Source organism: Lycium barbarum, chromosome 2, assembly GCF_019175385.1.
Source record: "Lycium barbarum isolate Lr01 chromosome 2, ASM1917538v2, whole genome shotgun sequence".
Classification (NCBI taxonomy): domain Eukaryota; kingdom Viridiplantae; phylum Streptophyta; class Magnoliopsida; order Solanales; family Solanaceae; genus Lycium; species Lycium barbarum.
Window position 1 is genome coordinate 147,794,024 of NC_083338.1, and position 16,197 is coordinate 147,810,220.

A 16,197-nucleotide genomic window follows, 5' to 3' on the forward strand; every position below is an offset into this window, starting at 1 on the left:
GGAAGAACAGTAAGCTTCACATACCTCGATTGCTCACTACCAAATCTCGATCACTCGCCAAACAAATCCCGACTCAAGTCTCGGGCTCTCCAATATCTACAATAATATTATCAATTTCCAAAAATTAGCTACAAGTACTTAGAATTTTAATTCTAATTAGTATTTGTCTACCGAAATTTCGGCAGCACCTCCCCTGTAAATTCAACATCCCCGAGAATTAAACTCGCAAATTCATCAACAACCATACCAACAACATCAAAAACCAATCTAAAATGCATTCCAACACTAGTAACCTTCCTTTCAACATAATTCATCGACATTCAATTCAACTACGAATTTTTCAAGCCAATATCGACACTTACACGTTCATTACCAATTCAAGATCATTCAAAAGTATTTCAAGGCATTTCATACCATTCTACAAAATATACAAAAATCCCACCAAGACTAGAATTCATCCGAAATCTCCAACCTTCGACACAACATTCACAACACATTTTTCGTCTTCCAATTTCATCAACAACAACCGAAATTTGCACTTTAACAATTCCATTCTCACAATTACATAATCTATAATAACATCACATACTTTCCGACAACAACTTAACAACAAATTTTTCATGCCAGCTAGAACTAGAATTCTTCCATTTGCATTAAAAGGTCATTACAACACAATTAACATAATAAATAAAATTTGATCATTCCTCTCCATCAATACCCATTTTCGGCCACATACCCATAACACAAAATTCTCATACTTTACATTCACTGCCATATACTACAATATATATATATATATATAAAATTCTTCCAAGATAAAAAGAGTAGAATTCTTACCTTTTTCAAGAATTTCCACTTGATAAAAAAAAAGTACTTTCTTGCCTCCAAATTTGTATCACATTGAAGAGGGTTTCCAACTTAATAGAAATTCAAAAGATATGAGTTTGAACCAAAGATTTGAGCTGCATAATTTTTTTTTAATTTTTTTTTTTGAAGTGGCCGAATGGCCTTTGTTCTTGCTCTTTCTCTCTCTTGTTCTTGAAAGTTCTATTGTGTTGAAGAAAGAATGACCCCTTCTATTTATTTTAATTGGTCTTTCTTAATAATGGGCTTGGGCCTTTTTCCCATAGCCATGGCCGGCCACCCCTTTTAATTTGGGCCTCTTGTTTTTTTTTTTCACTAGCCCAATTCATTTAGGAGCTTATTTTGTAATTGCCGAAACTAATTTCCGAAATTCCAATTTTTGCCCTTAGCCTTCCTCGATATTTCCATATCAACATTTCATGGACAAAACACATATTTTAAATAGAGATCAAATTATGGCCTTATTTCTTACAAGTCGAATTCATTTCGAATTTTTCCAAACATGCAAAAATGCGGGATATAACACAACCCATTAGTGGGAGCAAATGAAATTATTGCACAGCAAAAAACATGGACCCTATATTATTGTTTTTCTTCAAAAGGTCAAGTAGCTAAATACATACAATTTCATTTCTTTTCTTATATTAGCCTGATATCTATCTAGATATTTAACTGCTGTATTTGCTATTCCGCCATACCATTTATTTGTAATGTTTATTAAAATAAATATCTTAAAATATTTATATTTTAAAATAAGATAGAATTTACATTTTTATTCTTACTCTAATAAATGTGAAAAGAGATTAATATCAAATGAAGATCAAATAATAAATAAGATAAATTAGTCAAATTATAATTCTAATTGATGTTTCCTTAAAAAACCATGCAAAAAACAACATGACAAGTAAAATGAGCTAAACCGAGATTATTTACCAAAAATTAAAAAACAGTATTTCTTCATTTAAATAGAAAATCAATTTCTACTTTGTTTTATTTTAAAGATGTAAAATTAATTTAATAGTTTGAATTAGAATTATCCAAATCAAAATTTGATAAAAAATAATAAGTATTTTACACCTTTAAATTAATCGAATTAAAATTGAAAGTATCAACTGATGCTTAAATATTGTTATTGTTTTATCTCAAAGAGAGGAAAATAGTTTCCTTTTAAACAAGTCTTCTCTTTTAAAAAGTATTAATAAATTTTTGTCGACTTTGTATTCGTAGCAAACACGAATATAATAAAGTTTTAGATACGGAGCACAAACTACAATGTTATATTAATCGTGTTTTGAACATAGTATGTATGTATATATATATATATATATATTATCACTATCCAAACACAACTACATATACATAGGTACACTATAATCCAAAGTGTTGGGCCCGTGCGCAGCACGGGCATAGGCCATCTAGTACTATTATAGGAACATGAGTTTGGAGGAGGATCGTCATCCGTCCTCCAACTCATGTACCAAAAAAAAAAAAAAAATAGACCTCACCACCTCCAAACTCATGTAAAAAAAAAAAAAAAAAAGTCGACCACATATTAAAAAAAAAGCAATACATAAAAAAAAACATGGACTCCATATTAAAAAATCAAAATATTTTCATGTAATTCCCAAAGTATCCCCATTAAGTCAATAATGGTGGATTAATTGCCACATGCGTATCAACCCATTAGTGAGAGCAAATGAAATCATTATACAGAAAAAAAATCTGGACCCCAGATTATTGCTTTTCTTCAGAAGGTTAAGTAGCCAAATCATACAATTTCCTTTCTTTTCTTATATTAGACTGAGATCGAATCTAGATATTTAACTGTTGTATTTACTATTCCGCCATGTCATTTATTTGTTATGTTTGCTAAAATAAATATACTTAAAATATTTACATTTTAAATAAGATAGAATTTAATTACTTTTTCATTTTTATTCTTACTCTAATAAATGTGAAAAGAGATTAATGTCGTAAAAGAAAAATTAATATTAAATGGATCAAATAATAAATAAGGTAAATTAGTCAAATTATAATTATAATTGACATTTCCTTAAAAAAAAACATGCAAAAGACAACACGACAAGTAAAATTAGCTAAACCAAGAATATTCACCAAAAATTAAAAAATAATAGTTCTTTGTTTAAATAGAAATGTGGGTTTGGGGCAGGTTCGTCGTGCCCAAAATTATTAGAAAAGAAAGAGGCAGTAGGTCAGGGGCTACAAGGACACGTGCTGGTACAGTACAACGTTTTTAAGAAAATGAACAAATTACCTTTGCAATTTCCTTTGTACAGTTTCTATTACTTTTGGTACAACACAATAGAGTTGTTCAATCATTTGCTTGCTTAGGAAGGCTGTTCTATCTGTTTATTATTTGTACAGTTTCTATTACTTTTGGCACAACAGAATAGAGTTGTTCAATCATTTGCTTGCTTAGGAAGGCTTTTCTATCTTCGTTTAAATAGAAAATTAAATTTCTACTTTGTTTCGTTTTAAACATGTAAAATTAATTTAATAATTTGAATTAGAATTATCCAAAAATAATAAGTATTGTTTAGGTCCAATCTACATACATTAACAATAGAATATTTTACACCTTTAAATTCATCGAATTAAAATTCAAAGTATCAACTTATGCTTAAATATTGCTATTGTTTTGTCTCAAAGAGAGGAAAATAGTTTCCTTTTAAACAAGTCTTCTCTTTTAAAAAGTATTAATAAATTTTTGCAAACTTTGTATTCGTAGAAAACACTAATATAATAAAGTTTTGGATACGAAGCACAAACTACAATGTTATATTAATCGAGTTTTGAACATAGTGTGTGTGTGTGTGTGTATATATATATGCATAAAAACAGTGCAAACTTACGTATGTTTATTAGCAATTTAATATATATATATATATATATATATATATATATATATTATCACTATAAAAACACAACTACATACACATAGATACACTATAATCCAAAGTGTTGGGCCCGGGCGCAGCACGGGCATACGCCATCTAGTTGATAGAAAATGATCTGCGAAGGAAAATAGAGTCTGCGAGTAGGTGCTATAGTGAAGTGTCTAAAAATAAAGAGAGTTATTTTCTTTGAGTGTGATGTAGTCTTTTAAGACTATCAGTTGTAATATTTTCACTATAGTGTTATTGTATTGCTCCTCTCGTGTATTGTATTTTTTACGTCGTTAAAAGATTTGGTGTCCTTGTTATATTGATACTTAAAATGGATATTATTCCTGGGCGGGATCATTATTTTCCAACAATATATACTTATTTCTTGCACGAACATACATATACTTGTCACGACCCAATTCGCGAGTCGTGGTGGCACCTACACTATCCCTCCGAGTAGGCGAACCACATTACTATTAACAGGTTAAATAAGCGGAAAACTGAATAAGAATAAGTTATCAAGTCTTAAATACTGTGTCACGACCCAATTCGCGAGTCGTGGTGGCACCTAAACTATCCCTCCGAGTAGGCGAACCACATTACTATTAACAGGTTAAATAAGTGGAAAACTGAATATGAATAAGTTATCAAGTCTTAAATACTTATCATAACTAGAAATGTCACGACAACCCCAAAATCTGGTCAAAGGGTACAAGAGCGCTAAACATAATACGGAATACAAGTTTGAAAATACCCAAAGGCTACATATTGTCTGTCGAATACAAAAATAGAAATAAATAAAGGAGGTCCTTCAGGGGCCACGGATGATCAAGTAGCTCACCCTGAATGACTGAAAGATGTCACCCTCGCGTATCAGCCACAGGGTGTAGAACTGGAGCCTGGATCGTACTCTGCACTCAACAAAAGTGCAGCAAGAGTAGTATCAGTACAACACCAGTACCGGTAAGCATCATAGTCCGATAATGATTAGATAACACATGAAGAAGTGAAAACTAACAAGTAGCACATAGAGCAAACAGGTATGATCACGTATCATACACAAGTAAAGTGTAAAGGAATCATGAAATCAACCAAGACAGATATAGTTCACCAGATGATCAATCAAATATATGAGTGAATGAATGCAATGCAATGCAATGCAATGCAATGCAACAGTCACCTCTCTCACTCCACTCTCGTACACACATGCTAAGGGCAGTGCCTCGAAGCCATGACCCATGGGGGACCCGCGAAGTTCATGTACCACTCGTGATCTCCGGCAGAAACCTCAGAGGCTATTAATCACTCTCAACCTCCGGCAAAGACCTCGGAGTCTCTCTGTCACTCTCAATCTCCGGGAAAAACCTCGGAGTCTCTCAATCACTCACCTCACCAATTATCACAACAATAATATGGAAAGCATGTCATGCATGATATCACTCTCAACAATATCACCAATATGAAATCAACAAGTACAAGTCATATTACTGTCCACTGTTCAATTATCAATATTACCATTCCTTTTTATGTGATGAGTGAGCTAGTATGTGACGAAGATACAAACAGGTGATAATCACATAAAATAACACATACAGAGACAAGCCCACATAACAGCTGACAGAACCAACTTAATTGGATCACCTCCACTTCATGCTCGAAGTCCTATCATGCTATCCCCATCACTTTCTATAACTACATACAATTCTCTAATCAGAGTCTAACTAAAGTAGACCATAACCTACCTCAATGCCGAGCGGGTGCCACGAACGATCAAACCAATGCCTTTCATTTGCGTAGAGCCTCTGAGTGATTGAAATATATCAAATACGCGATTTACATTAGAATACGAATCTAAGGATAGCCATATTGCTATACTTATATTCGAAACCCAAAAACGCACCCCGAAAAATGACCTCTAGCCCAGAAGGGCAAAACTGGAATTTTCTTTAAAAATCATTTTGCCCATAACCTAAGGGTCGTATATTCTGAAAATTAGTCAATTCCATCCATAAATGGACTCTCAAATCATAATTTCTCATTTCTTAAGACTAGGGCTCAAACCTTCAATTATCCCAAAATCTTAATAATCAATTTCATATACCTAATATAATAAAAGTCGAAGTGGCTAACGTGATAATCATAAGAGATTTTTTTTTTGTTCAAAATCGGAAGAACATTGACTTTCACTAGGCATAAACATAGAACTGTACCCATACACCCATTGTATCACTTAGCAAAACAGTGAATGACCATGCACCCATTATATCAAATATTCCCAAAGCTTATTTCATCATTAAACTATAATTGGCTCCTCAAATCATTTTGTAAACATTATGACCTTCATTAACTATCCCCTAAATTTTATAGCAACTATACCGTAAGGAGATATAATACTACTCCACCTTCACATTGTCATATACATAATATTGTGACTAAACCAACTCAAATCACCTACCTGGAGATTAGTAAAGAATCTCCCCTTCGAAGGATGCCGTAACTTCCGTACTCAACCAACCTTTGCTAATACGTACAAACCCAATTAATTAATAAGAATTTCAGTCATCATTACCTAATAATTATACTCATAAGAGAATACTAAGAACAAAACGTAAAAGAAATCTACCTGTTTTCTCTAAAAATTTTAGGTCCACGAAAAACAGTTGTTGCCGTCCATTGCGTCAAATTGCTTCTATTTTCTTTATTTTTCATGGCCACAGTAAATGAATTATTTTTAAACCCTAGGCTTCTAATATATATGGGTCATAAGAAGTGGGTTAAGCCCTATAACTTAGCCCAATAATTTCTACAATTTACTTACTCACTTAACCATTGTAATAAATATAATCATTCTAATTCCGTAAAATACTTTATTTACCAACTTAGACCTTATATGTGTGAAACTCATATTCCTATAAATAAACTATTCTATTCACACACATTAAATAAATATATTTCAAAAAAAGTACCCGCCAATTAAATCACCGTGCCACCAATTTCCGCAAGTCAAGAATGCCCTTTGAAACTACGAAAAGGGTATTTTAGCGAAAGCGAGTTCAAAAGTGCTAAACGATCAAACGGGTTGTTACATCAGATACCAATCAAACAATCGCTCATCCTCGAGCAACAAGGGAAAAGGTGGAGAAAAGGAGGTACCTGAACTGTCGAACAACTGAGGATATCTACTCCGCATATCCGCCTCAGTCTCTCAAGTGGCCTCCTCCACCGGACGGTGCTTCTATTGTACCTTAACTGATGCAATATCCTTGGACCTCAGCTTTCTCACTTGCCGATCCAAGATTGCTATTGGCTCTTCCTCGAAGGACAAATTCTGGTCAAATAATACCGAATCCCACTGAATGATATAAGACCCGTCTAAATGGTACTTCTTCAACATTAAAACGTGGAATACCGGATGAACACCTGCCAAACCTGGTGGCAAAAGCCAACTCATAGGCCACCTCACCAACTCGACAAAGAATCTCAAAAGGGCCAATAAACCTCGGGCTCAACATACCCTTCTTCCCGAATCGCATTACCCCTTTCCCGGGTGAAACCTTCAATAGGACCTGATCCCTAACTTTGACCTCCATATCACGAACCTTTCGATTCACATACTCTTTTTGTCTACTCTGAGCTGCAATAAGCTTTTCCCGAATCAACTTTACCTTATCCAAGGACTCCCTCAACAAGTCAGTACCCCAAGGTCTCACCTCAAAAGCATCAAACCATCCAATAGGAGAACAACACCTCCTACCGTATAAATCCTCGAATGGTGCCATATCAATACTGGAGTGATAGCTATTATTGTACGCGAACTCCTCTAAGGGTAAGAACTGGTCCCAATGACCACCAAAATCAATAACACAATTGTTGACACCCAATTTTGTCCCGCCTTTACTTAATTTTATTTACTCGGGCTTCTAAATTTACTGACGAGCTAAATACTTTATTTTCACTACTATTATTTTCGCTACATTTATTTTCAACATTATGAATATTACTTTATCACAAATTTTAAAGGGTTCGTCATCGTCTCATCTTGGGATTTGTACTCGTTAAATTAATTTTTACTTTGTTAAATCCTTACTTTCTATATACTAATTACTATTTATCTTCACATAATAAATATTGTACTAGTTGTCAAATTAGAAGCCCACAAATAATTGAAACAAAGAAATAAGAACTCATTTTCGGACCAACGAACGGACCAGCCCACATTATTCCCCTACCCAAAATAATTTAGCCCAATATTCCCAACCAATCTGCCAGCCCAATACCAAGACCCGACCGGCCCAACCCAATTCCCTCATTTTTTCAACCCTAAATCCATTCACCCTTCCCTTCTATCCCTTTCTCTATTTCTCCCTCATCTCCGCCGCCCCTCACATGGCTCCTCTCTTTCCTCTTCCTCTCCCTCACGTTCTCCACTGTCCTCCACCATGCCTTGTCCCCCCCCCCCCCCCACGCGTCTGTCACCCCACTTCACCTCTCTCCCACGCTCCTCTCTTCACTTTAACGCAATCAAAACCCTATAAATGAATCCGAGTTGAATCGTATTAGGGGACGGAACGTTTTCGAATGAAAAGATACCCAATCCTTGTTCCTTATTTTTAGGTTTCTCACTCGTTCATCAAAAAAGCAATACGAAACTTAGTTCAATGGAACCCTGTTCTTCATTCTCGGATTCTTAAAAAGAAAAAGGAGGATGCTCTTTCACAAAAAGTCTTGAGTTTTCCTCTTCTTTTTTTTCAAATCTGGTCTTGAACTTTCTAAACCAGAAAACATTGTGTTAAAACATGAATTTAGTGTCGAAAAATTAAGGCTTTCGATTCGACTAACTTTCGTCGTTGTTTGGCAAAAGGACTTTAACTACCAAATTTTCGATCGAATTTCGGGTCTATTCATAACGAGAGAGTAGATTCGACGCCATCGACGCCTCAGTTCATTGCACACAAAAAAGTCCTAATTCGGGACTCATCATCTGCCGCATTCATTGTTGGGCCAAAGCCCAACGAAATTCTTCTCCGTCCAGCCCTGTCCACGGCTAAAGATAACAAATATAAGTTTGGGCCGAGTCCCAATAAATAGTAACAGCCCACAACAACAACAAAATAGGCCGCAGCAGCAGTCCGGGAAATGGGCCTAACCCATTCACTCTTTACTCTCTTCCTTATTTTATTGTTGTGTTTTTTATTTGCTTTGTATGACTAACATTTTATTTTGTCTTACTAGATTAGATGAACCATAGTTAAATTAGCGAAATTAATGGGTTTGATTTTAGTAAAATGGGTAGGAAGAACCAATGATTAATTTCATAAGATTCGTTTTTCTCTTTTATGGTAAAACTGCTTAAAATATCTATACTGTTATATTTTCTACTATTGGAATAATTGATTTGCAAAATGGCATGACGATATATTTAAATCACGGGAATCATGTTATTCTCATGAACTTTCAAGACGTCATTGATACATAAATATTAATCCAAGTGTATTTTTTATAAACATTTTCAAGATTTATCCAATTATACATATATTTTTTGTCAAAATTATCTTTTGAAAAGGCTATTATTCATAGGCAAATCACCCCATTTTTTACAAATCTTATTTTTGAATAACATTACTATGTTTTTTTCATTTAAGGCCTTAGCAATATCTTTAAGTTTCATTTAACATTTAGAATCTTCTTTTACACAAATTATTATGTTTTCTACAAGTATTATCTTAAACAACACTATTATACTTTCGTTTAAAAATCTTAACAACATTTATAAGTCGTATTTCAAAATAGCATTAAAAGTACTCTTTTATATAAATTAATATTTTCTACAAGTTCTATCTTAAATAGCATTCGTACATGTTTATCTATTACTTTAGCCATACTTACAAAGCTACTTTCTTTTTTCTATAATACTACATTTACACTCAGCCTAACTAACATAAGTCCGGTCGGTTAACCATTGTTAATGGGTCTTAAAGGATGCCTAATACCTTCCCTTTAGACTAATTGAACCCTTACCTAGAATCTTAAGTTTCGCAGACCTTAAACAGAGTTAACTTTAAACATAACTTTAATAAACTTTAGGTGTCCTAATTCACCATAAATAATTAGGTGGCGACTCCTTAAAATAAACAAAAAAACAGGAATCTCCAATATGTCGTACTTCTAATTTAACCCGGTTAAAATGGGGTATGACAACAATCCCTTAACATATCCTCAAACACTTGAATAGTCCTCTCGGACTGACCATCTATCTGTGGGTGGAAGGCGGTGCTAAGATCCAACTGCGTTCCCAATTCCCTTTGTAAGGTCCTCCAGAAATGGGAAGTAAACTGAGTGCCTCTGTCTGAAATAAGGCTGGCCAGTGGGCCGGGACAGCCCGATCCCGCCCCGGCCCATCCCGAATCCCGACCCGGCCCACCCCGTTTCGTTGGGGAAAGAGGGGATAGGGATTGGAGCTTGGCGGGCTCGAACTCGAGATGGGCCTAGAGCTTGTCCCGTGTGACCCGACCCCGCTAGGCCCGCTCCAGTCTCGACCCGCCCCGATCCCGGCCCATCCCGCCCCGGCCCATTACATTTTTAAAGGGTAAAATTAATTATGGGGTGAGGGAGGTTCGAACACATGACCTTAAACCCCCCCACCTGCACTTTAACCAACTGAGCTACAATGCCTTTTGCTAAGCAAACTACATACAATAATAAAGTAGTTAACACAAGTTTTTTTTTTTAAATTCTGTTACAAAATAGCCGTTGCACAAACAGCCATTTGCAATTATAGCCGTTGGCAACGGCTATAATCCGTCACCTTGGCCCCCCAAACACTCCCCAAAATCCCCCTACCCCCTTAATATTTAATTTTAACCCCTAAGTTAGTATATTTACATTTTAACCCAATTTCCAACTATAAATACCTTCTCTTCTTCTCATTTTTTTTCACAAAATTTCCTACCATTTCTCCAATCTCTCTCTCTCTCTCTATAATTCTAAATTGCAAACTAAATATTATTTTTTATTTGTTCATTGCTTTCAAATATCGAAAATTGGGAGTGAAGTTAGCAACTAGATTGAGGATCATCGAGTAACGTTTCAATTTTCAACTTCAATTACACCTCGACGATACGTCGGCGTTTGGTACACTCGTTTCATCTTTTAATTTTGTTTACGTACTTAATTTTCTCAAATTGAACCCTTTATTTACATAATTATAATGGAACGAGGTGGGCGTTTTACTGGTAGGGGTAGTAGGGGTAAGGGTATATGTTCTAGTAATCCTATTCCTAATTATGATGATTTCACTCACGTAGATGAAACTGATCTTTATAATATTGATGTTAATGCAAATGTGCAATCATTAAATCACGAGGTTTTATCTGCAGCTTTTCCAACTACTGAACTTGATGATGATTTAGAAAATGAATTAGAAGATAATTTAGATGACACACCCACTAGTACAGCTCCACCTCAGGCTCAGACACAGTCTCAAGTTGGAACTGGAACCCCTCCTATTCCCCCTAGTATGAGAAGAGGCCCAACACAACGAAAATTAAAATCACCTGCATGGGATTTTTTTGAAAGGGACATTCCTAATCAGGTAGCTATTTGTAAAATTTGCGGCGAACCTTATAAGTTTAAAAGTGGAAAAGGTCAAGGCGGGACAGGGGGTTTAATGAGACACGTGGAAAGAGAACATAAAGACAGGTATAACCAATACATGGCTAAAATTTCGGGTGCGCCTTCTGAGTCGGGACAGAGTTCACATAGTGTTCATAACCAAGTACAGGGTCGAATTAACCCAATGACAGGGGGAATTATAGGTCCGAAATATGATAAACACAAAGATCGGGAAAATTTAGCAAAATTAGTTGCTGTGGAGGGTTTGCCTTTTTCGTTTCCTTCCTCTCCTGGTTTTATTCATTATATTCGAGAAACATATAACCCTGCTTTTAATGGTTTTCCTAGATCAACTGTTAGAAGAGATGTTTTTAAATTTGCGCATGAATATCAACAATATTTACGTTATGCATTGTATCATTTAGAGGGTAAAGTGGCTATCACCTCTGACATAGGTCGTAGTACTAATGGTAACGATTATTTAACCGTTACATGTCATTGGATTGATCAAAATTGGTTTATGCAAAAACGTGTTATAGCATATAGATATATTGATGAAAGGCACACTGGAAATTTTATTTCAAGAAATATTCATGAAGTTAGTGAATATTATGCAATTAATGATAAAATTATGACTATTTCATTAGATAATGCTTCTAGTAATTCTAAAGCTATAGACACTTTAAAAACTCGATGGACTCCATCTTTTCCCCATATTTTTCATGTTAGATGTGCATGTCATATTTATAACTTAGTTGTAAAAGATGGCTTAAAACTTTTTAGTTGTATTCTTGATAAAGTACAATTTGCTATCAACTTTGTTTTTAAAGGTAATAAAATACAAAGACGTAAAGAGTTTAAAAAAACATGTGTGGATTGTGAATTACCTTTTAGGAGAATTCCAGAAGAAGTTGCAACTAGGTGGAATTCTTTGTATGAACAATTAGTTGTTGCTCACGAGTATAGAAGGCCTTTAACTTTAGTATTTAACGCCCATAATCAAAATCCTTCTGATATGCTTGTAGATGATGATTGGGAACAAATTTGGGAACTTATTGTATTCTTAGAGAAATTTTTTCTAGCTACTAAGGAATTTTCTGGTGTTTATTATCCTACGATTTCCTCTATGTTATTTTATATAGCTCTAATATCTTTGTTATTTAATGAATATAAGAAAAAACCAATTTACATCCAAGCTGTTACAAAAATGATTGAAAAATTTAAAAAATATTTTTTTCCTATTCCCACTATTTATTTTATTGGTGCTGTATTAAATCCTACTATTAAAGTAGATGGTTGTAGTGCCCTTGTTGAAACAATTTATGAATGCCTAGAAATACCTGAAACAGAATTACCAACTAAGGAATATGTTATCGCTGGCATACAACCACAATGCAAAGCTATGTATATGTATTACCAAGAGGAAAGTGCAAATAATCAACCTGCTTCTGTACCTTCTTCTTCTGAAGTTCAACCTTATAAAAAACATGCTATTTCTACTTCAAGTATTCAAGGCCTTCGAAATAGAATGTATAGCGGTTCAAGTGCTTCACAAATTAGCGAGTTTGAAGTTTATGTTTTGCAGGGTGTTGTGCCGTTCGAATCAATTACTGATGAAAATGGACGTGAAGACTTGCTGAAATACTGGAGGGAGAATCAAAAGACATTTCCGACTCTATCAAAGATGGCCCGAGATGTGTTGAATATTCAAGCGTCATCTACAGCTTCTGAAAGCGCTTTTAGTGCTGGAAGATTTCAAATAGGAGAGCATAGACACTCATTGGCGGGAGACAGTTTGGAGATTGCAGTTTTATTTAGAGATTGGATTAGAGCGGAGCGTAGAAGGTGCGGTCAACCAGAGATCAATGAAGAAGATGACTACAATTACAACGTAATCTTATCCGAGGGAGCAGGAAGTGACGTTGAAGACTTTAACCAACAAATCCCAATTCCGACTGAAGATCCTCAAGAGATTGTCAGAAAATTAGAAAAAGTGTGGTTGCATATGTAATTTCTTTTAATGCCAATTCTACTTTGTGATTTGCAACTTTTGAACTACAAAACAAAGTTGCAATTTTGAAATTGTATTAGAAAAAAAAAACATATTTCTAATAAATAATAGAAAAAGGCTATTAGCCTTTGGGATGTTTTTTCACTGTCTTGTTCAATTATTTAAGTGTTCGAAAAAAAAAATTAAATGTCCAAGAAAAAGTTGAAAAAAATCCCCACAAATCCCCCTTCCCGTCCCATCCCGTCCCCCCAAATCCCGTCCCCCCCGATAGTGGGATGTGGGACGGGATGGGACCACCTCCCATCCCCCTAATCCCGTCCCCCTCCGTCCCCCTAATCTCGATCCCGACCCACTCCACCATCCCCCCAAATCCCCGTCCCCTTAATCCCGTCCCGTCCCGTCCCATCCCGTCCCACTGGCCAGCCCTAGTCTGAAATGATGGAAATAGGCACCCCATGTAATCGCACTATCTCTCGGATGTAGATCCTGGCCAACTTCTCCGCGTTATAAGTAGTCTGAACCGGAATGAAGTGCGCGGACTTGGTCAACCTATCCACGATAACCCAAATAGGGGTGTCAAGTGGGCCGGGCCGGGCCATTTAAATGTGGGCCACAAGGGGCCGGGTCGGGGCCGGGTCGGGCCGTAAGTTAAGTGGGTCGGGTTGGGGGCCGGGCTTGGAGAGGGAAAGGGTGTCCGGCCCAGCCCACCTCGGATAGGGGCTACACGTCGGGCTAACCGGGCCCGTTAGTTGGCCGGGCTGGGTTTTAGTTAGTGGGCCGGGCCAAGTTTTAGTTAGTGGGCCGGGCCGGGTTTTAGTTAGTGGGCCGAGCCGGATTTTAATTATTTTAAAAAAAAATTCTAATGCTAAAATTTATTAAGTTTAATACTTTAAAATCTAGTTGTTGTCAACTTTATGTTAACCTTCAAGTTCCTTAAATTATACTTTGGCCCTATTTTCAAACTATAAATACCATTCATTCTTCTCCATATTATCTCACAATTCCCTACTCTCCTCTTTCTCTAAATTTCCTACTCATCTAAATGGGAACAATGCACATGAGTTTTGATACTAAACCAAAGTTCTTAATTTAATTATCTCATCTGATCCTAAGTCCTAATGTCATGTGCAGATTGTCACGTCTCCATCATCGGTGGAGACATTTCAATATGCTAAAAAATATTTAATTATTATTATATATAAAATATTTGAAACTAATAAGATTATATTAATATATTATTATATATATAACTAATAGTTTATATTATTATATAGTATACTGTATAACCTATTGAAATATTTTTGAACTTGTGTAAGCCAACAGCAAGATAGTAACTTAAAAGGGGTATTTGATTTATTTCACGCATCAGCAATTTCAGAGGCTTGTCATTTCACTGATTTTGTCAGCCTATTATAATGTCTTGTTGCTTTTGGGCACTGATCAATGTTTGTACCTCCTTGCAGAAATTTATCTTGGAGTTGCTACTTGTGTAGGATTAGTTTTACACAATTACATTTATATTTCTATTTTGACTGCGTACAGATTATTATTCTTGTAAATAAAATTATAAATAAAATTATAACACAAATTTGAAAAAAAATTCAAAGGCTCAGTGAGCCTTTAGTTTTATTAATCGATAATTGCAAAGTCGAATTTAAACTTTAAAGCTTACAAACTTACAACTACTTTTCTTTGATTTCGTAAACTTAAAATAGAAAAAGAAAATTCAATTTGACAACTCTTCAAATTTAAATCTACATATTTTCCACCATTTTATTCAATTCTTCCATATTAACATTAGGAGGAATTGGCTCAAAATTTTCATAATCGACATCTCCATACATTGGAGATGTTTGTACCGATGGATCTCCAAGCGACATTATATCTTCAAGTTGCTGGTCTTCTCTTGGATCTTGTTCTCTTCCTTGATTTCTTCGCTCTGATCTAATCCAATCTCTGAAACATACTAGAACATTCATTGCGTTGCTGCCCAATGAGTGTCGGTTATCTCCGAGCTGCTGCCTTCCTTGGCTAAATGCACTTTCTGATGCAACAGTTGACATTGGAACATTTAGCACATCTCTAGCCATTGTTGAAAGAACGGGAAATTGTCTTCTGTTGTTCCTCCACCAATCCAGTGCATTAACTCCATCTTCGAAAGGCTCCAATGGCTGTCTCAAAAAAAAAATTTAAGCTCATCAAAGTTTGTATGACCTTGTTGAGGTGCTATTTGAGACCAAATAGATAATCTAGGAACACCCATGATAGGCACACTTTGTGCCTGTCTTTTAGAAGATGAAGTTTCGTTAGAAAGACCGCTTGGGATAGAAGTCGGTGTAGCATTATCAAGTAATGTAGAATAATGGTTATATAATTGTTGTGCGTAATCATTTGCATCACACATAGCCTTAAGAAGGGATGGTTCCTCAGTAGTTTTAATATCTAAAGAAGTATATATGATACGGGTCAATTCTGACATATTAATATATTTAATACACGGATTTAATATAGCACCAACTAAGTAAATAGGAGGAATAGGAAAGAAATACTTTTTGAATTTAATTATCATTGCAGTAACAACCTCTGTGTAACCTTCTTTAAACTTATATTCTTAAAGCAAATAAGAGATATCAGCTAAATAAGCTAAAATGTTACAAACAGTAGGATAATAAGCACCCGAAAATTCCAGAGTAGCAAAATAAAATTTTTCTAAAAAATCTACAACATGCTTAATTTTGATCCAATCAAAATCACTTAACATTAACTCGGGATATCCGGTAGCAAATTGGTTAAAAGTTGCAGTTA

General features: G+C 35.2%; 1 long non-coding RNA gene across 1 annotated transcript; it reads right to left on the bottom strand.

Annotated features, from left to right (window-relative positions):
* Positions 1–4,429: 4,429 nt before the first annotated feature.
* Positions 4,430–6,509, bottom strand: LOC132623557 (uncharacterized). The gene is made up of 4 exons (XR_009576291.1): positions 6,394–6,509; positions 6,226–6,290; positions 5,513–5,572; positions 4,430–4,681 (listed from the first exon to the last, which is right to left on the bottom strand). It is a non-coding gene; the product is annotated as an uncharacterized LOC132623557 (long non-coding RNA).
* Between the last annotated feature and the right edge of the window lie 9,688 nt (positions 6,510–16,197).